This window comes from Elgaria multicarinata, chromosome 3 (genome assembly GCF_023053635.1).
Source record: "Elgaria multicarinata webbii isolate HBS135686 ecotype San Diego chromosome 3, rElgMul1.1.pri, whole genome shotgun sequence".
NCBI lineage: Eukaryota > Metazoa > Chordata > Lepidosauria > Squamata > Anguidae > Elgaria > Elgaria multicarinata.
Genome location: NC_086173.1, coordinates 7,921,217 through 7,942,706, shown reverse-complemented (window position 1 = coordinate 7,942,706; position 21,490 = coordinate 7,921,217).

Genomic DNA, 21,490 nt, shown 5'->3' with positions numbered 1-21,490 from the left:
GAGGTGTAGGAGAACATGTCAATGCAACCGGGACTGTAACATTTCCCAGAGCGCGTGTGAAAGTGGAAGCATGAGTTCTCAGCAGAGGCTTGGGCGAGTGTTAATAGAAATTCAAGTGAGTGTGTTAGGGCAGTGAAGAGAGGCCAACATCTGACCAGAAGGAGTGTGCGTGCGCAACCTAGGCGGAGCGTGTATGTATGCGCTTGCATGGCGGCTGGCATCAGTGTATGTGCTTGTTGCCTTAATGATGTATGTATCCACAAAAGTGTACATCTGAGTCCATAACTAGAAATGTATATGTGCGTTAGCAACAGTAATGAAGTGTGTATGAGTTTTAATTAGGGCTGCGAGCTTGCATTGATTTCTTTGGGCGATCGATTAACTAGAGCTTTAATCACAGATTAAAATTTGACTCCTTTGACCTGTCGGCGGAGCTGAGATTGAAGGGCGCGCCACTGTGCGCATTTTCTCCAGCTCCTTCCTTCCCGTGGAAGGGTTTTCCTTCAAGTTTACATCCAAAGCTAGCAGATAGTTTTCATTTCAGGGTGAAACCACTGGGGCTTTCCTGCCAAGCAATAAGAACCACAAAACTGAGGCTGACAGCACTCACTTGAAAATGACATCAATTTGTCTTTTAAATCTGGATCTTCCACAATACTTATGGGATTTGAAGTTGTTCGTTTTTTGAAGCCATTTTTGGCTCCGGTGTGTTACTGAAATTGGGAATATTCTGTTCGAAAAAGAAGATGCAAAAGACAGCCTTAACAGTGACTGGTATCTTTTTTCCTATTATTATTAAATTGGAAGCAAGCTCACATTTAGTAGGAAGCCTGACTTTCCTGCTGTAACTTCAAGAAAGCTCCTGTTTGGCTTTGGTAGGGTTTCCCCCCCCCCCCACTTTCTTTTTCTTTTAGCAATTTTGATCATGCGCAAATTTATTTAAATGTAATTGATCCACTGATCAAAAGCCAGGATTAATGAGCAAATGCTTTTTTAAAGTGGTCGACAGCCCTGGTTTTAAAATGTGCATAGGTTTAGGTCTGAAAATTTCATCAAAGGTTATAGAGACATTTGAGTTTGTATGTAGAGGTGTGTGACAGAAATCAAGAATCTGAATGCTTTAGTAAAGTGTATAAATCCGTGGATATATAGGTGAGATGGGGTTAATGGCTGTACATGTGGTGGGGCGTGTGCAAGGACTTGGCTTATGCAGCTGCATGAGAGAAACCACGTTTAGTTCCCATAAGAATATAATTACTTTGAATTCCCCCTGCTGGGCTGGCTTGAGTGAGCCTTCTAGGACAGCTACTCTGAAAGCACCTTCTGGAGTGCTCTTGCTCTCTCTCTGTGGCACATCATGGTCTGGAGGGCTTAAACCAGGGTGCAGAACCTCAGGATCAGGGGCCAAATCTGCCCCCACCCTCAGGATTCCCCAGAAAGCCACGCCTTCTTCCCTTGGCTCCACCCCTTTCCCCCAAACAAAGTTTGGTTGTTACCTGCATTTCCCTCTCCATTTTAAAAGTCTCTCCTAAGGTTTAGTTACTGGCAGTAAGAACTTTGAGCTAAAATATGCTGGTATTTTTGTCCCCAGCCCTTTTGCCTTTGCCTTGACCGCTCTGGTCAGCTTATGAACATGGAATGGTTGAAGCACTGTCCTGTTCTTCATCTCAAACCTCAAAATTTCTTGGTCCAGCCCTGTGTCAGGAAGAAGAGTTCTTGTCTTAGCTTCGCCCTGACCTGCTAGCTTTCTACATGCGGGTTTGGGGTGGATTTCGCTTTGTTTGTTTGTTTTGCAAAGGCAACATTCAGACTTGCAGTCATTTGGAAGCACAGCCCTAAGAAGACAGTATCGTGTGATATTTCTGAATGTGTCTGTCATTCAGCTACAAAGGTTTCGACCTTAGAGACAAAACTTTGGATTGCTTTTCAGATTTGCAAACCAAACCTGAGGACAGGATATGGTTCCATGAAAAACAATTTGAATTTTAATATGCACCTTTTGCAAAGGTAGCCTTGACTGAGAATAATCCACTCGTGTGTCATGTCTTCACCTAAACAACTTTCAAGGCATACTTCAGCTCTTCTCATGACACGTTCATTTACTTCAGAATACAGCTTGGCATTCAGTGGAGTACACTCATCAGTGTGTACACCACTGAATGCCTTTCACTGAAAAACCTTTTGTGTTTTCATATGTATTTCTGTAAGTGCCATTGCTGTCTCACATGGGGTGTGGAAGAAACCTCTAGCTACCATCATACGCAAATACAGCACACTTATCAAAGGGGCCTTCCAGGCAGAGGGTGCATTGTGCTGCTCTTCCATCATTTCCACCTTGTTGGATTTTCTGTGGTAAGAGAAAAGGCAGAAGAAGAAGAGGTGGGAAAGCAATGGGTGGATGGGTGGGTTACAAATGAAAGTTGATGATGACATCTGGACCGCCCTAAAACATTCCATCAATGAAGCAGGGCAATAGTACCATAAAATCCTCTTCTGGAAGAACCATCATTTTCTACATGTGCACAAATTTGGAATTCCTTGCTAGTTGCAGCTTCTCAGAGTTTATATGTGGATGCGGTCAAACAGGTTCTTGCACAATTATCACCCGTAATGGTGTTCCCGACTTGTACATGTGTAGTGAAAACGTGATGTGAAATGGCTCAGAGCACTCCATCACACCTCGGAAGAAATGCTGGCTACCGTCGCTTCTCCATTGTCGCTCAGTTACTTCGTGTTTGAAAACAGGAAGTAAATAGGGAGCACAAGGCCCATTCAGTCGGGCGAATCACGCTGCTTTTCCCACACACAGCAGCAGAGAACAGCAACCAGACTTTTTCTGGTTTTTCTTGCAGCACAAGTAAGGCCAGAAGGGGCGGAAGGCGCGCGAGAGGCAGATGACATCATGTGAGGGACATGCAATAAATCCGTGAGTGCCCAGTAACGAGCGCGCAATAAAATACTCGTCGGATTTGGCTCTCAGTAACTGTGTCTCAAAGGGCCCGTTCAGAAGACACCTTAAACCATGGTTTTAACCACAGTGGTTAAGCCAAAAAGCCAGCCTGTGTTCTGAAGGCACCTTAAACCATGGCTTTAACCATGGTGAATAAGGCTTTTTGCTTTATTCACCGTGGTTAAAGCCATGGTTTAAGGTGTCTTGTGAACACAGGCTGGCTTTCTGGCTTAACCACTGTGGTTAAAAACCATGGTTTAAGGTGTCCTCTGAACAGGGCCAATGAGTTTATAGGATCATTTTGTTACAAGTTAGGCTAATTATTCATTATTTATTTGTGGGGTTTGTATCCCGCCTTTTCCTCCATGGAACCCAAGGCAATGTACTTGATTCTCCTCTCTGTTTTATTCTCACAACAACCCTCTGAGGTAGGTTAGGCTGAGAACAAGTGGCTGTTCCAAAGTCACTCAGGGAGCTTCATGGCTGAGTGGGGACTAGAACTGGGATCTCCTCAATCCCAGTCCAACACTCTGACCACTACACCACACATGGCATTACAAGTTAGGATATAAGGAACTACCTCATTAGGAGCCACGTCGTTGGTTTATGGAGCCCAGTTCTACCTACTCTCTCTAGCTGTGGTCCCCACCTCTCTCCAGCTTAACTAGCAGGACAGGCTTGCTTCCTCCGCATATCAAACTACTATTTAATTTCCCCCACAATGTCATGCCTTGGAGCATCCATCTTGCACGGTGGCCATGTGCCCTCTTTTACAGAGGACAGTCCTCTATTTGAAGGGCCGTCAGAGAGCAGTCCTGTATTTCCAGGCATCCTCTATTTGCCTGGTCCAAATCCGGTATAGCGATAAAGAACTGTAAGAATCCAAGAAAACGGGACTCAATGTTACCCACAGTGAGCACCTAAACAGCAGACTGAGCAGGAAGGCATACAGGTCTTTTCCCATTATAGTGAGATATATTGTATTTCTATTGAAATTATATTAATTCTTTCAAAATGTGCATCTATACATATCAAGCAGCATATGCAAATTGATGTCTTCTTTTTAGAGACGTGTAGGTGACCGCCCTACCAACACAGCCTCACTAGGTCAGGCACTCCATGGCATTGCATCATGGGAAATTTTAATAGGTGGCTCCCGTTGGAAGGATGCTGGCACCAGTGGGTATAAGACCACCCAGAGGAGCAAGCAGGATGGGTGTTAGTGATGGTGGGCCTTGCCAGGGGGCATGGACTTAGGCAACTGCCCAAGTATGCCTGGTGCTGGGCCTGAGGAAGGGATCCAGCCCAACTCCTTTCAAGCAAAGATGGCAAGGGATTGGATGTGAGACTTTATGCACATGAAGTGCATGCTCTCCCGCTGAACTATGGCAACAGCATGGGCTCCTAATGAGAAAGGAATGCGAATCACGACTGTTTTCATTTTGAAAGCATAGCCAGTGTTTAGCTGGCAAGGTAGCAAAGCTTAAAAACATGCCAACAGCAGCCCCTTAATGTACTCTTGCACCTCTGAACTGTGAAGGAACCAAATATGTTTGTAAATACCTCATTACTTTTTAATCCAGCTTTCATGGAGGAGGCACCAGGGGCAGTGAGGAGAAGGCAAGGAAGAGGCACAGTCCACAGGCGGTCAACTATCTGGATATAGTACTGCTGCGCCCTCGTGTCGTGCATGAATAATTAAATGCGCTTCTTCCCAAACACAGGGCCGAAGTCAGTGCCATCCATTCCCCACGGTTTCTTTCCCCATATTTTCACATTTGGGCTAATATTCCCTCCATGAATCCAGAGAGGCCTCACTCACACACACCATTGCAGCTGGGGGCACAAGGCGCATCATTCTGCAACTCTGGCAGTCATGATCCCATTTCATCACCTCCAACATTCATTTCATGCATCGGATCCTGCAGGGAGCATCATACGGCGCAGCTGCGAGCCGAAATCCTCACAAGTGATTATTCCTATTGCATCTGTCCGGTTGCTACAATGCTTGTTTATGAGTCTATTGAGTGTGTGCATTGATGCGCGTATACGTGGCAACGGGGTGCGCACACATCAGTTTGGATGCTTGAGGAGGTCCCTGTGTAGTTGCTGTGTGGACTCTTGACAAGGGGGAATGTGCAGTGTGTATGTATGTATGCGTTTGGTTGGCTGTGGCAGATTTTTCACCCAGGGTCTTGTGTGCCAATAGAGGCCCTTGCCTGGAAATACGATCCAGGAACCCAAGGCAGGAACCAAGACAACCTCTCCTGCTCAGGACTGGAGCTGTGATTGCACAAGATTACATGGAAGCAAGAATGAACCACCACCAATGTTCCCGTGGAATCATTCCCCTCTCCCACCCCACCGGACTGTCAGTCATCCATCACTGTCACTATCTATAGAATGTCTGTATTCTGTGAAGAAGCAACAAGCCACTGGATTGGGGAGGTGGGAAAGGACAGGCAGTGGTTGAGTTTCTGCTTCACCATGGCAGGGCCACTCCCTCATCTGCAGAGGGATTCCCCCGCCCCCCCTCACCTCGGATGTGCCCTTTGCCAGGGTGAAGACTTCTTCATATTTTTTTATATATTTAAATTAAATAAAAGAATAAATGGAAGTCAGAGAGACTATTGTTGTTTATGGAAAGGGGCAATGCATGACGAGGTAAACACATCTACCTGTGGCATTAGGAACATAGGAAATTGCTTTACAACCAGTTCATGGTATTTGTGCAGTATCAAGTACTCCTGGGGTCCCCAGTGTGGTGCCCATGGATCTCATTGTGCCTGCAGCACCTCCCTCGGTGCCCGCCAGGCTCCCTACCCATCCTGGGTTTGTTTGTTTTTTAATTAGATTTATTTTTCCTTTGTGGGGGCAAAGATGTGATTAGGCCTTCAAAGCTCAGACCCCACCTCTACTTTGTATTCTTGGTCAGGCTGCTCACCTCTGCAGGAGAAATTCTTGTGGGTCCAGAAGTTTTGGAGCTCAGGCTTCACCTCTGCCTTGCTAGTTACTTTTCTTTTAGCCTCATGAATTTGCCTTATGGAAAATGGGTGTTTGTAACTGACCACACTCATTATGGCAGCCATTTTGTAAATGCGGAAGCCCCTGCCCCCCATAGCAGCTATTTTGTATGCGTGCTCAGGCCACTCTCAACATTCTAAATGTGTCTACCTGTCTAAAACATTTGGGAGACCCTGGTCTCCTCTGAACTGGCAGCATCTCTGACAGAAGTCTTGAATATCACCTGTCTCCAGAGAGCTTTTCTATAACTGGAGATGCCTGGGATTGAATCTAAAATTTTCTGCAGGCAAAACACTTGCTCTACCATGGAGCTATATAGCCCATTAGTGAAATTTATCCTGCATCAGGCGGAGGTGAGCTGACTGGTCTTGAGTGTTCTCCTTCTCTCTCCACTAGGATCCCCATGGTTCCTCAATGCGTTTTACATTCACAAAGCTAGAGAGCACACTGAAGCTTTCTTTAACAGTGCAGGCATAACTAATCTGTGCTTGTTGATCCTGTTAACGTTTAAGAAGTCCACCTTGTCCAACCTTCTCTGCAAGAATTCCTGCAACCAGCAGGCATTAGGGCCAGGGGCAGGCAACCTTTTGAGGTCTGGGGGGAGACCCCCCACTCCATGTGTCAGATAATATCATAGGTGTGTCGCCATCCTGACATCATCAGGTCTTAGCCGAAGCATGGGCAGAGCTTCTCTTGCCAGCTCCTCAGTCAGGGTACCTGCTTTATTCCAGGCAGGGCTCCCAGACTCCCCTCAAACCGAAAGACGGCTAGGCAAAGCTAGGGTGGAGCGAAGTCCCTTGAGACTCCAACTTCACTCCTCCATTGCCTTCGGAGGGGAAGGGCCTCGCCTGATGCTCTGTGGGCCAGCTTAGCAAGCCAAACATGTCCCGCAGGCCAAGGTTCCCCATCCCTCCACTAGGCAACACACCAGAAATGGAGAGGTAGGCTACAAACTACTTTCCGTCCTAAGATCATGAAGAAGCTTGGTGGTGAATAAAGCCACAGGCATTTTCTTCCTATGACCCCTGCGTGGGCACTGCAGCTGGGTGGAGTCAGGAGTTGCCTGTTGCTCTTTGACTCTTGTTTAAGAGAGACAATGAAGTCCTCATCTAGCGTTGTGTCCTCTAAGATAGGAGAGGGAATCTTTTTCCTGTCAGGGCCACATTGTCCCATGGCTGATTTAGTGGGGCCTGTATGGCGATGGTGGGCGTGGCCAGAGCCAAAAGTAGGCAGGGCCATCTTTCTTTTCCTCCCCATCTTCCTTCAGCTGCAGGAGGAAGGACGCATCACTCTTGCCTGAAATTACTGCTTGCAGAAGGCTTCTGAAATTAGGCCAATGGCTCAAGACTGCCCACGTCTGCCCTAAAATGGTTCCTCTCCTTGCAGATAGAAGTTCTAACTGGTTTGTGGAGTTTTCAATGAAATATCGTATTGGAGGAGAGATTCATGGATACCAAGCTTGGATCAAAGGAGCTTAATGGAACCAGGCTACTCACTCTAGTTGCATTTTATCTATAACAAAGATATATGAAATGCATGAGGCTGCTTTATACTAAGAGAGCTCATTGGTTCAACTCGCCCAGCCTTGTCTGTTCTGACTGGTGCCTGCCCTCCAAGCCCTCAGAGCAGTCTTCCCAAACTTGATGCCCTCTAGGACCTTGTGGTTAAGCATTTTGAGCTAAACATTATGGCTTAGCATGTCGTGTGAACTATGATTTAGGGTGTTGTGTTAACCATTATGGCTACATAACCATGGTTTAAACATGCTCACTAACCATGGCTTAGTGTGTTGTCTGAACAGGCCCTAGATGTGTTGGCTTCCATCATCCCCAGGCACTGTGGCCATGGGGATTATGGTGCTGTAGTCCAACCCACCTGGAGGATGTCAGGTTGGAAAAGGCTACCTTAAAGCGCATTTTCCCAACCCTCCTACCTGAGGTCATTCTTTACTATAGGCAATGGTGGGGGCCTCCCTCAGACCATAGTATCACAATTTACTTATACACAGGACATGAATGGAGTGGGAAATGCACCTCAGAACAGTCCTGGGTTTATACTATCACCAAGTATTCTGTAAAACCCAGGCTTATCAGATACCTAAGATCCAACTAGGGGGTTGGAGCCAAGTTTAATCATGCTTAGAGTAGACCCATTGAAATCAACAAGACAACTTGTTCATGACTAATTTGTCCCACTGATTTCAATAGGTCTACTCTAAGCATGATTAAATCTGGCTCCAACCCAGGGTTTTTTCCTCTGGCTTGACTGGACTTCCACTTACCAATCCTCATATTTATCCTCCAAACTAAAAGTAGTAAATAAAGCCCTGTACGCAGACCAGCCATATCCAGAAGGTTTATTCTTCAAAGTCTCCCTCTCAGCATAGGCTACATGCTTCTCCTCATTAACCAACTGTTAATTGTGGTGATAGTCATGTCAGTGGGAGATTCTACATTCACTTGCACACCTGTGGATGAAACAGTACACCTGGAAAGGAGCTGAAACTGTAGAGAATGGGTTTGGTGGTCCAGCAGTTCAGCCCACCCCAGGGGCTTCCTGTCTGGGCCTCAGCAGAACCCCAGATTTCACACACATCCCAGCTTCATGCCCCAAGACACAAGTGAAGGTCTCTTTAACCCCCTCGTCCCTATTGTCAAAGTCCTCCCCAAATGCAACTCAATTGCGCTCTTAAAAAAACAACAACCCAAGGGCTCTCAATTGTTCTTTCCAAGGCCTGTCGCAAAAGGCTCTCACAAGACAAAGGGCTCTTTAACTGCCTACCAGATCAATGTGACTAAGTACAGAGATTTTGACAGAAACCTACCATCATGGATGGTTAATTCTTGACACTCCAGATATCTGGCCTGTAGACGTATGATTTCCTAATATATGAAATGTGTAAACTCTAGGGTGACCATATGAAAAGGACAGGGCTCCTGTATCTTAAACAATTATATAAAAAAGGGAATTTTAGCAGGTGTCATTTGTATGCATCTGGTCACTCAAGTATAGCTAGAGTGACCAGTTACAAAAGAGGGCAGGGTTCCTGCAGCTTAAACTGTTGTGATGAAGAGGAATTTCATCAGGGGCTGCATGCCTACAAATGACACCTGCTGAATTTCCCTTTTCTGTTTCATACAGTATACGGTCACCCTAGGTTTGTGCAAAGTAGAACAAGCAAGAAGAGCCAATGTGGTGCAGTGGTTAGAAGGTTGGAGTATGACTCAGGAGATCCAGATTCTAGTCTCCACTTGGCCATGAAGTTCACTGGGTAACCTTGATCCAGTCACTGACTTTTTGCCTGTTGTTGTAGGATAAAATGGAGAGAAGCAGATGACTATTTAAGCTGCCTTGGGTTCCTTTCAAGAGGAAAAAAAAGTCAGAATATAACATGTAATAATACATATTTTTTAAAAAATGAGATGAAATAAGATAAGAACATAAGTGCCATGCTGGATCAGACCAAGGATTTTGTCTGATCCAGCATTTTGTTCACACAGTGGCCAGGCAGCTGCCATGGGAAACCCACAAGCAGGACATGAGTCCACCAGCACCCTGCCACTGATGCTAGGATGACCATATGAAAAGGAGGACAGGGCTCCTGTATCTTTAACAGTTGCATAGAAAAGGGAATTTCAGCAGGTGTCATTTGTATATATGGAGAACCTAGTGAAATTCCTTCATCATCACAACAGTTAAAGATGCAGAAGCTATACTAGAGTGACTATTTTAAAAGAGGGCAGGGCACCTGCAGCTTTAACTGTTGTGATGAAGAGGAAATTTCACCAGGTTCTCCATATATACAAATGACACCTGCAGAAATTCCCTTTTCAATACAACTGTTAAAGATACAGGAGCCCTGTCCTCTTTTTCATATGGTCATCCTACTGATGTACATAGTCACACAGCCTCCGAAACTGGAGGTAATACATAGCCATCAGGACTAGTAGCCATTGATAGCCTCCTCCTCCAGGAATTTATCCAACCCCCTTTTAAAGCCATCCAAATTGGTGGCCATCACTACATCTTGTGGTAATGGATTCCATAATTAAACTATGTGCTGTGTGAAGAAGGCCTTCCTTTTATCTGCCCTGAATTTCACACCCATGAACTTCATGGGATGACCCCGGGTTAGTCATCGTTGAAACCCCAGAGAGCTTTTAAAATGAAAAAGTGACCAGCATCATGGTTTAATTGTCACATTTTCCCCCAAAGGCTCATGGGAATAGTCATTTGGATAAGGTGTTGATCACTTTTTGATCCCTCACCCACCTCACAGAACTACAGTTCCGAGGCTCCCTGTAGAGAAGTAATAGCTCCAAAATTACTTTTAAGTTCGTAATGTAGATAGGCCATTATTTTTTTAAAAATGAAGTTGATTTTAAAATAAAAAGTGACAGGATGCCAAAGCGTAAACACCTAGATTATCTAGAAATCAACTAGCAAAGTTCCTGGAAATTGCTTTGAACATTTCCAGCATGTTGCAATTTTTGCATTGGCACAACATATCAAATATTAACGCTAGCACTTGTGTCAATTCCAAGGCGCATATGCGTGTCCCCATATTCCTAGCAAAACAGATTTTTGTTACTCCAATCTTCTATATTCCCCCCAGCAGAAGAACAAAGGGAGTTACCTGCTGCTGTTAAAATATCCTTTTTCTCTATGCTCCAGTGGATTCTCTCCAGCATTAAATGGTGGAAGCATTGACAGCACAGAATTTTTGTAACCTCTGACTCTGGGGCTGTCTAAACGTTTGCAAAGCCCTGGGATGGGTGCACGATGGCGAGGCGTCGATTATATGATGCTGCTACAATCGTGCACACTCCAGGGCTTTCCGTTAAGGTTCTTCCAATAATAATAATAATAACAATAATAATAAATTCATTTCTTACCCGCCTCGCCATTTTGATCGAGGTGGGGAACAGCAGTAAATATAAAATACATAAAACTGAATTAAAACATAATATACATTGTACATTGTTTATACATAATAAACATCCTAAAAAAATCCAAAATTAGTAGTAGAAGTGGCAACAGCAGCTGGTGTTCAAATAAAGAAGAGAAAGATGGACCTAATCTACACCAAGCAGGATATTGCACTATGAAAGTGGTATGAAAGCGGGATATAAAAGGCAGGAGCCACACCAAGCAGGATATAACGGTACGAAAGTGGTATATGGTATGTGTCATGGGCCCCAACAGTTGTCAGTGCACTTCGATACCGCTGTAAAGCAGTAGCGTGGCTCCTGCCTTTTATAGACCACTTTCATAGTGCTATGTCCTGCTTGGTGTAGTTTCCTCAGCAGCTTCTGAAGACTCATTGCATACCAGCTACCTATTGTGCAATTAGCACTGAATCAGGCTAGCACTTGTATAGCGTTAACAAAAACAAAAACCACTTTGTGCTGTCAGCTGGAAGTACCTTTTTATTTACGTCTGTGCAAATATATATCCCACCACCTCTGCTCTTTATTGATCATTGTTTTTAGCAGTTTTAAATTGTTTTAATTCTGTTGTAAATCACCTTGGTTGTTGTTTTTTTCTTTCAAAAAAAGCAAGGAATTTTAATGAAACAACAACAACACCTTCTGAGTGGTTCAAGATTTTAAACGCCAAAAATATACAACTTCTGACGCCTAACCGATTGTCAGGAACTGCCAGGCTTAGGGTGACCAACTGTCAGGATTTCCCCGGATTTGTCCTGGTTTTTGTTCTTTCCATGGTGTCAGGGGGGATTTTCTATAATTTTCAATAATGTCCTGGAATGACACACCTTCCCTTTTAAGGCTGCCATTAGCATGGCAGGAGGGAATGACATGCTTTCTTGAGGCACATCCTTCCCCCACCCCGAGCTCCAATTGAGGTCTTAAAGGGGAAAGTGGGTCATTCGTGGACATTATAGAAAAGGCCCCAATTGGAGTGGATGGTGGTGGTGCAGAATGAAATCCTTTCCCCTCCTCCACTCCAATGGGGTTCTTTAAGGTGGCGGGGGAATAACGTACTTTCTGCAGGACTCAGAAAGCTGCTTCCCACCACACACACTAGGTGTCCTCTTTTTTGGTTTCCCAAATATGGTCACCCTAGCCAGGCATGAAACGTGAAACTGGAGCATTTTCCTGGGCAGCAAAATATAATCAGGCTCTGGACTTGCCCCGCCCACCCAGGCTGGCCATTGGGTCTTCCTAGACAGGGAGAGCTATGAAAGACTTCCTGTTAGGCTTGAGCCTTTGTCTCATTCACAGTGGTCTTTCTAATTCACTTCAGACTGCCACTTACAGCTCAGTTGTTATACAAATAAACAGATTTTAGTCTTTTTTTATTGCTTTAAATTGCATTTTACATCTCTGCATTGCTGCTAGGTTTAATTTGGTTTTCCTTTTGTACTGTAGTTTTGAACTTTTAAATTCTGTGTTATATGCTGCATCTTGTGGTTTTAATTGTGAATTGCTCAGAGAGGTTTGACTACTGTGCAGTATAGAAAATATTTAATATATTATTAGCATTATGGCATCATATTACAAATAATGCAGTGAAGATTGCAGACAGCAGCTGCAGCCATGCTATGTAGAAGAAAAAGATTTTTGCCACTTCCCTAAAAGTAGGGTGACCATATGGAAAGGAGGACAGGGCTCCTGTATCTTTATTTATTTTATTTATTGCATTTCTATGCCACCCAATAGCCGGAGCTCTCTGGGCGGTTCACAAAAATTAAAAACATTCAAAGTATAAAACAACAGTATAAAACCATAATATAAAATACAATATAAAAGCTCAACCAGATAAAAACAGCAGGAAAAGGAATTTTAGCTGGTGTCATTTGTATGCATGCAGCACCTGATGAAATTCCCTCTTCACCACAACAGTTAAAGCTGCAGGAGCTCTGCCACTATGATGGAAGCTATAAGCACAGAAAAGACCATGCTTCTAGGAGATACCAATTTGATTTTAGCTGTTGAATGAGTCTGAAGTAGGGCCTGACTTGGAAGGTAGCTAGGGGAGCAGACAACACTTCAGAGGACATCCTGTTTGACAATTTAGGGCAGGGGAGCAGAACCCCAGGCCCAGGAACCAAAGCTGGCCCACTTGGGGTACCTATCCTCAGATGGCCACGCTTCAACCCTGTTAGTCCTGGTTCTGCTACACCAGTGGTAGTAACCTTTTCAGCTGGGAGAGAACAGAAGAACCTTGTTTTTTTCCTGAATGTTCAACTGAGAAAGCTCATAATTACTGAGAAGATTCCAAATTTAGTCAAAGGAATTTCCCACAACCCCATAAAGGTATGTCCAAATCTCTTCTCTACCTGAGACCTACAGTACAGGAGATCCCATGGGAGAACGGGAATCTGTGTTTCCCAGATTCCCCAAAGCTTTTTTGGTGGTTGCTGCTGTTTCTCTTCTCTACCTTTCCCCCATTAATGATATTCCACCTGCTTCCTCCCCAGAATCAACGAGTCAGCATTAAATCAAAATCATAGTTACCTAGGCACATTACTGATGAGAAACATAACCGTGTGGTGCATTAACTACATGCAGAAGGCATGGGTGGATGCTGCTGGGAAGGTCCCCTGGTATGCCCATCTAACTGGGACAGACAAGGTGCACCCGTTCAAAACCTCACTAGTGATAAATAGGGATGATCTTCTCCCAAATGGCCTCCCCCCCCTGCCCCTTTCTCTGCTCATCATCTGCTCCTGTGTGGCGACTCTTGCCAGCTGACATGTCACGTGGAATTTATCTCCTTGCTTCCCACCGTGAAAGCTTTATTTCCTGAGCCCAGATGTTTGGTTTTCGTTGTGTTGTTTTAATTAGATTCTGTTCAGTTAGTACAAAGTATCATTATTGCCTCTAGTACACAGTAAAAAGAGAGACAGACATTAACGGGAGAGAAGGAAGAGAATGGGAGTGAATGGAGGAGGATTGGTTCGTGAAAAAAAAAGGGAAAAAACGTGGGTAACAATAATTTTAGTGGTGGTGTGAGTGACCAAGAGGGTTAGGGGAGCTACAGTCCTATTATCCAAGACCATTTGCTGCTGGCAGTGGGTGTAACAAAACTTGCTTTACAACAGTTTTGTTAACCTCTGTCTTTGTTTGTCCATTTGTTTAATTATCACATTTATATCCCACCCTTTTTCCTTTCCCGAGGAACCCAAGGCAGCTTACATCATCCTTCTCACCTCCATTTTTTATCCTCACAACTACCCTGTGAGGTAGGATAGGCTGAGAGTCAGTGACTGGCTGTCCAACACTCTGTCCAAAGCTCTAACCACTACATCACACTGGACCTCCATCCTTACGTCCTGTTCACCTCCCACCGTACTGTATAAAGCCTGAGAAAAATGAGTTGCCAAAGTAAAACTATCCAAGCTCCATGTTGTTAGCTGGGCTGGGACATGAACCCTGGTCTGGGGCAGCTGGAAATGAAACACCCTATCTGTGAAGCCATTCTGGCTTTTAGGAAAAGCCCTGAGCTGGAGGCCACATGGCAGGGTCAGCAGCCCACGCGTTGGATGATGGGTGCTCCTGTTCTCTTTTCAGATTCATCCGGTTTCCGGGGATAAACCCCAGTGGACTGACCACAATGGTCCGGTTGTGTCTCAGACCGTTTCTCTCTCTAGCATCACTGGGGAAACGGAAGGTTGGACTCGCTTAGATGGATCGCTGGCCTTACACAGCCTGGCAGCTCTTCTGTTCCTGCACTGCTTGATTCACACTAAGGTGCCCCGGGGGCCTCTTGTTCAGGACGAAAGGTGCTTTATGATGTAGTTACTGCACAAACATATCCCAGCCACTAAAGATCATTCCTTGCAAGAGTTGTGGCTTTAATTCCAACATCACCCCTGGCTGAAGCCCAACCCGGGTGATTGCTTTTGCGTTCCGTAAGCAACCTCTCTGCTCGCTAACGGGTACACCCACGCTGAGTGGACTCGTGACACTGACCCTGTCCAGAAATGGCTGCATTTCAAATGAAGGCCACGAGCACATCAGCCCTAAGGGCAGTCCTGACTACATTTCTCAGGGACTACCTAATCCCGGCATGGTGCCATGACCCTCGACCTACAGTAGGGTGACCATATGAAAAGGAGGACAGGACTCCAGCAACTTTAACAGTTGCATAGACAAGGGAATTGCAGCAAGTGTCATTTGTATATAGAGAGAACCTGGTGAAATTCCCTCTTCATCACAACAGTTAAAGCTGCAGGAGCTATACTAGAGTGACCAGATTTAAAAGAGGGCAGGGCACCTGCAGCTTTAACTGGTGCGATGAAGAGGAAATTTCACCAGGTGCTTCATGCATACAAACGACACCTGCTGAAATTCCCTTTTCAATACAACTATTAAAGATACAGGAGCCCTGTCCTCCTTTTCATATGGTCACCCTAACCTACAGTAATGGTCTTATGGAGGTAGGAGCTTTAGATGGTCACATGCATTGCTTCAGTTGTGAAGTGCACAACAAACATTTAACAGGGACTGGCCGGCGAGATCACATTACGCCAGTCCTTTTATAACTTCATTGGCTGCCAGTCCAGGTCCGGGCCCAATTCAAAGTGCTGGTATTAACATTTAAAGCCCTAAACGGTTTGGGGCCAGGTTATCTGAAGGAACGCCTCCTCCCATATGTACCTACCCGGACCTTAAGATCATCTACAGGGGGCCTTTTCCATGAGCCCCTGCCAAAGGAAGTGAGGCAGGTGGCTACTAGGAGGAGGGCTTTCTCCGCTGTGGCGCCCCGGTTGTGGAACGAGCTCCCCAGAGAGGTCCGCTTGGCGCCTACACTGTACTGCTTTCGTCGCCCATGAAGACCTTTTTATTCACTCAGTATTTTAACACTTAATTTTAACTTAAATTTAAATTTTACTGTTTTAACTCTGTATTTTAATCCTATATCAACTTTGCTGTGTGGTTTTATCCTGGTTGCGCTTTTTATACTGTATTTCGTAATTGTGTTTTAAACAGTTGGGTGTTTTACTGTGGTTTTAATTTTTGTGAACCGCCCAGAGAGCTTCGGCTATTGGGCGGTATAAAAATGTAATAAATAAATAAATAAATAAATAATTTAGATTCCTGATATGATAGAAGAAAATTGTATGCCAACAGTTAAATGACGACGACGATAAGGTGCTAAACAAATGCTAATTTAGAAAATTATACACAGCGCTCAGAAGAAGACCAAGATGGACAACTCAACTGAAACTTGAGGTGAAAGGCAAAGAGAAAGAGTTGTCTTGTCTCCTGATTCAAGGAGAAAGACCACCACGCTATGTATGCAAGCAAACAAAGAAGCAAACAATCCTGGTTTGCTCCTGTGACTTTAAGAGTAGCTTCATCTGCAGAACTCATCAGGCAAAGCTTTTCACAATACCAGGACAAAACTTGATCATTTACTAATGTCTGCACATCAAGCTGCTCTTAAAGACACAACTACAGCAGCAGGTTGCCAATTTGGCAACCCAGTTCTATACATTCCCATTTTTAATGCCTTGTTTGTGTCCGTACACACACACACACAAGCTGCTGAAGGCTCTTGCTAGTAGCAAGCAATGCCATGCGTGTCATCTCATTGCCTCTCCATCGAGATTGCTGTATTGTTGCCGCAGAATGAAACACACAGTCGTCACCTAATAGCAATAATTAATAGATAATGTAGATGTATTACACAACAGCATGAAATCTCATGCTCCTGTACACGGCTCATCTAATGGCCTGGGCCCTGCAGAAACACACATGAATAATGGCTTGGGGTGGTAGCAATGGGGTGTGTTACTGGTGTGTGTGTGAGGAATAATAAATGTATAACAACAATCAGAGCTTGTCAGCTGATTCTATGGTTTTGGTTGATTAAAGTCATCTGACTTTTAGGGTACCAACCAATTAATCAATTAAGTGCTCAAACACAGCAGAATCTCACAGCGACATGACATAATTTTCATAATTTTCATTGCAGACAAGTAGATTTGCTATAGTAACTCAGTTTTAATCTGCAAGCGGTGCTTTGCTGAGTGCATGTTTGCAGCCCTAATGATAAGTCTATACTATCCATCATTTTAATGGTACTTCAGTATAGGTGCAAGAACAGGGAGAGCGCTTCAAAGGGATAGATTCCCACTTCTCCCGTCTTATTTTCTTTAGAAAGGGGAGGGGGAGAAATGGGAAGCTGAGGACTGACTGGAAATCATGTTCTCTGACCTAGCACCTTTTCACCCTCGTGGAAAATGACCGAGGGCTTGCTGTGATTAGTTACAGCTAATTCTCAAAACCATCTCCAGCGTGCTCACTATAGCAACCACCACTAGTATTTAAGCTCCTACTGGTATTCTGAAGGGGCACAACCCATCTCCTGGACAGACATCTCCCAGACACAATTATCCATGCTCTGGTAGCATCTGAAATTGACTACTGTAATGCATGTTATGTGGGGCTGCCTTAGAAGACTGTTCGGAAACTTCTGTTGGTTCAAAATGCAGCTGCTAGGCTGTTGACTGGGATGGATCAGTGAGAACATATCATGACAGTATTGAGAGAACATCACTGGTTTCTGGTCCATTTCTGAGCACAATTGAAGTGCTGGTGTTTACTGTTTAAACGCTTTGGCACCCAGGTACTTGAAAGGATGTCTGCTCCCAGATCAACCTGCCTGTGCATTGAAGTCAACTTCGGAGGGGGGTGGGTGATTTCCCACTGGCAGTGCCCTGCTTGTGGAGTTCTCTGCCCGGAGCTGTTCACCTGGGGCCAACATTGTTATCTTTGTTACACCACCAAAAGACAATTTTTACTTTTCCACTTCTTTTAAAAAAAGTATTTAATGTATTCATTTTTTTTAAATTAAAATGTTTATGTTTAGGGTGACCATATGGCAAGGAGGACAGAGCTCCTATATCTTTAACAGTTGTGTAGAAAAGAGATTTTCAGCAGGTGTCATTTGTATGCATGCAGCACCTGGTGAAATCCCCTCTTCATCACAACAGGTAAAGCTGCAGGAGCCCTGCCCTCTTTTGTATCTGGTCAAGAGGGCAGGGCTCCTGCAGCCTTAACTGTTATGATGGAGAGGGTATTTCACCAGGTGCTGCATGCACACAAATAACATCTGCTGAAATTCTCTTTTCTACACAACTGTTAAAGATACAGGAGCCCTGTCCTCCTTTCTATATGGTCACCCTATTTACATTTTATTTGTGTTTTATCTTGTTTTCATAAGCTGTCCTAGAACTACTTAATCTCCTGTCTGTTTGTGAGATCCAGGTATGAATCTGAGCCTCATTTGATGGAAATTACAAGACCCTTTGATGCAAATTGCTGTGTTTCTACTTGTGGTTAAGGATAACAGCTAGTCTTGTGGCCAAACAACACATTATTTTCAAAACTTATTGATCCTCCTCACTATACCAGGTCAGACTGTTCCTCCATTTAGCTCAGCCTTGTCTCTGGCAGTGGCTTTCCTGGTTCTCAGGCAGAGAAAGGTCTCTCCCGCAACCTGGTACCTGGTCCTTTTTTGGCTACGGAAGCTTGGAATTGAACCCAGGGCCATCTTCCATACAAACAAAGTACTCCTCCATTCAGCTACAATCTGTCCCCATCATGTCATGTATAGCCATGCATTTCTCTCAGATGTTTTTGTATACAAAATGCAACTGTAGAGGCTGCAGTCTGAGATCATGCAGGGTTTCGGTGCCATCATTATAATACGGATGACGCCCACCTCTATCTTAGCTCTTCATCAGAGTCGGGTGTAACTGTTGACAGCCTGAACAGGTGCTTGGAGGCTGGATGAGGGCTAGTCTACTGAAGATAAGTGCAGATAAGAGTAAGACGCAGGTGTGGATGGCAAAGAGTTTATCAGTGCAGGGAGGTGGCATTCACCTTGTTATGGATGGAGTTGCACTGTCCCTTAATGGATGGAGGTGATGCTAGATCCAGCTTTGCTGTGCAGGGGTAGACAACTTGGTGCCCTCCAGATGTATCAGACTACAACTCCCCAAACCCCTGACCATTAGCCATGCTGGCTGGGGCTGATGGGAGTTGTAATCCAAAACATCTGAAGGCACCTTAGTAGCATCAGCAGCTTGTAATGGCTTTCATCAGTTCCGACTGATGCAATAGCTGCGTCCCTGCCTGAGGAAAGATGACTTGGCCACAGTGATTCATACTCTGGTAGCATCCAGGCTTGATTACTGTAACATGTTATGTACAGGGCTGCCCTTGAAGAGTGTATGGAAAGTAAGACTGGTACAAAACAGTGTGGCAGTCAGGCTGTTAACAGGGAGTGGCTGCTACAAACACTTCATGCCAGTGTTAAAATAGTGTTTCACTGCCTGCCTGTCTGTTTTTAGGCTCAATTCAAGATTCTGGTTTTGTCCCTTAAAGCCCTAAACAGCCTGGATAAGGATATCTGAAGGACCATCTAATATGCCTGTTGATTAAGATATTCAAAGATCCTTCAGCTTCTCCAGATGTTCCTTCCTTCAGAGCTAATGGCTCTGCCAGGTTTGAAGGGGCTCTCAGTAGCCCCCTCATTTCTTCCCACCTGAGTCCACTGCTGCATCCCCACTTCCTGTCCCACAGTGTACTGGTTGCTCTGCTCTCTCCCATAATGGGTATGGTGACCATATGAAAAGGAGGACAGGGTTCCTGTATCTTTAATAGTTGAATAATAAAGCGAATTTCAGCAGGTGTCATTTGTATGCATGCTGCACCTGGTGAAATCCCCTCTTTATCACAACAGTTAAAGATATAGGAGCAGTGCCCTCTTTTGTATCTGGTCGAGAGGGCAGGGCTCCTGCAGCTTTAACTGTTGTGACAGAGAGGGAGTTTCACCAGGTGCAACTTGCATAAAAATGTCACCTGCTGAAATTCGCTTTATTATTCAACTGTTAAAGATACAGGAACCCTGTCCTCCTTTTCATATGGTCACCCTATTAATAATAATAATTATATATAATTAAAAACAGCAGCAACAACACCAGAATAACATTAAACAAATTTAAAGTCACTGGCTCATTGGTTTTTAATTGGTGGGTTGATTAGTTGTTTTTATTGATTTAATTATTTTAGATAGTATGATGGTTTATTTGTTGGCTGCCTGGAGGCAAATGCAGAAAATAAACCCGTAAAAATAAAGACACAAACAAACAATCTACACTGGAAGAGTGGTGCAGGGAAGAGGGACTTCTTAATTCCACACACACACACCCTGACACCATCTTTCTTCATCTTTGCTTAAAATCATCATTTTAAAAGCAGCAGAGTGGAAGAGAAGGAGGGATTTTTACTGGGGAAATTGCTGGAGGGAAAAGGGTTAAGAAGAAGCCCTCCTCCCCCAGTTTTCTGCTGCAGATTTCACCCTCCACAGTTACATTTGGTGGTGGTGGTGGTAGGAAGGAAACATCAGAACAAAACTGCACACAACTGAAGGTCATGTAGTTTGTCCCTTGGGAGACGTGTAACCGGAATTTCAAGCTGGTCACTTTTATATGGCATTTCACAGCATCAATGAGCATCATCACATGAGCATTTTATCACACACTTGCTACTGTCCACTTATGGATGTTTGCACGTCCTTAAGACGATGACGTCCACCTCCCACGCACCTCCCGCTCCTTCTAGCCTGCTTTCCATCAAAAATGGACGCCTTTTAATCAATTTTTTTTTTAAAATGGAATGTGCTGCCGTTTCCTGCTGTGTGCAGGAAAAGCGGTGTGATAAAAACGGCTCCTGAATGAGCTACATGGTCTTTGTTTACTTCCTCTTTCTTCTCCTGGTAGAAAGAGGAAGTATTGTGGGACAGGAGACGGGACGGAGAAGCGATGGTAGGGAACTGCATTTCCCCCCAGTCTGATGACGCTCATAATCTATGTATTGGTTTTTTTGGAACAAATACCTTCCACTCCGGGTCCTAGGGGAAGGTGTGTATGTGGTGTGATGTGGAGTGGGGTTGGTGGGCAGGATAAACCTGCAGATAGCTGGCTCGCAGGATATAAATGTTAGAATGTATGAATAACAACAACAAGAACAACAACAACAACAATGAAGAGTCTTGTGGCACCTTAAAGACCAACACATTAAGGGAGCAATGCTATGGTCCCTAGGGTGGCCATAGGAAAAGGAGGACAGGGCTCCTGTATCTTTAACAGTTGTATAGAAAAGAGAATTTCAGCAGGTGACATTTGTATGCATACAGCACCTGGTGAAATCCCCTCTTCGTCACAACAGTTAAAGCTGCAGGAGCCCTGCCCTCTTTTGTATCCGGTCAAGAGGGCAGGGCTCCTGCAACTTTAACTGTTGCGACAGAGAGGGAATTTCCCTAGGTGCTGCATGCATACAAATGACACCTGATGAAATTCTCTCTTCCATCACAACAGTTAAAGCTGCAGGAGCTATACAAGAGTGACCAGATTTAAAAGAGGGCAGGGCACCTGCAGCTTTAACTGTTGTGATGAAGAGGAAATTTCACCAGGTTCCCCATATATACCAATGACACCTGCTGAAATTCCCTTTTCAATACAGCTGTTAAAGATAC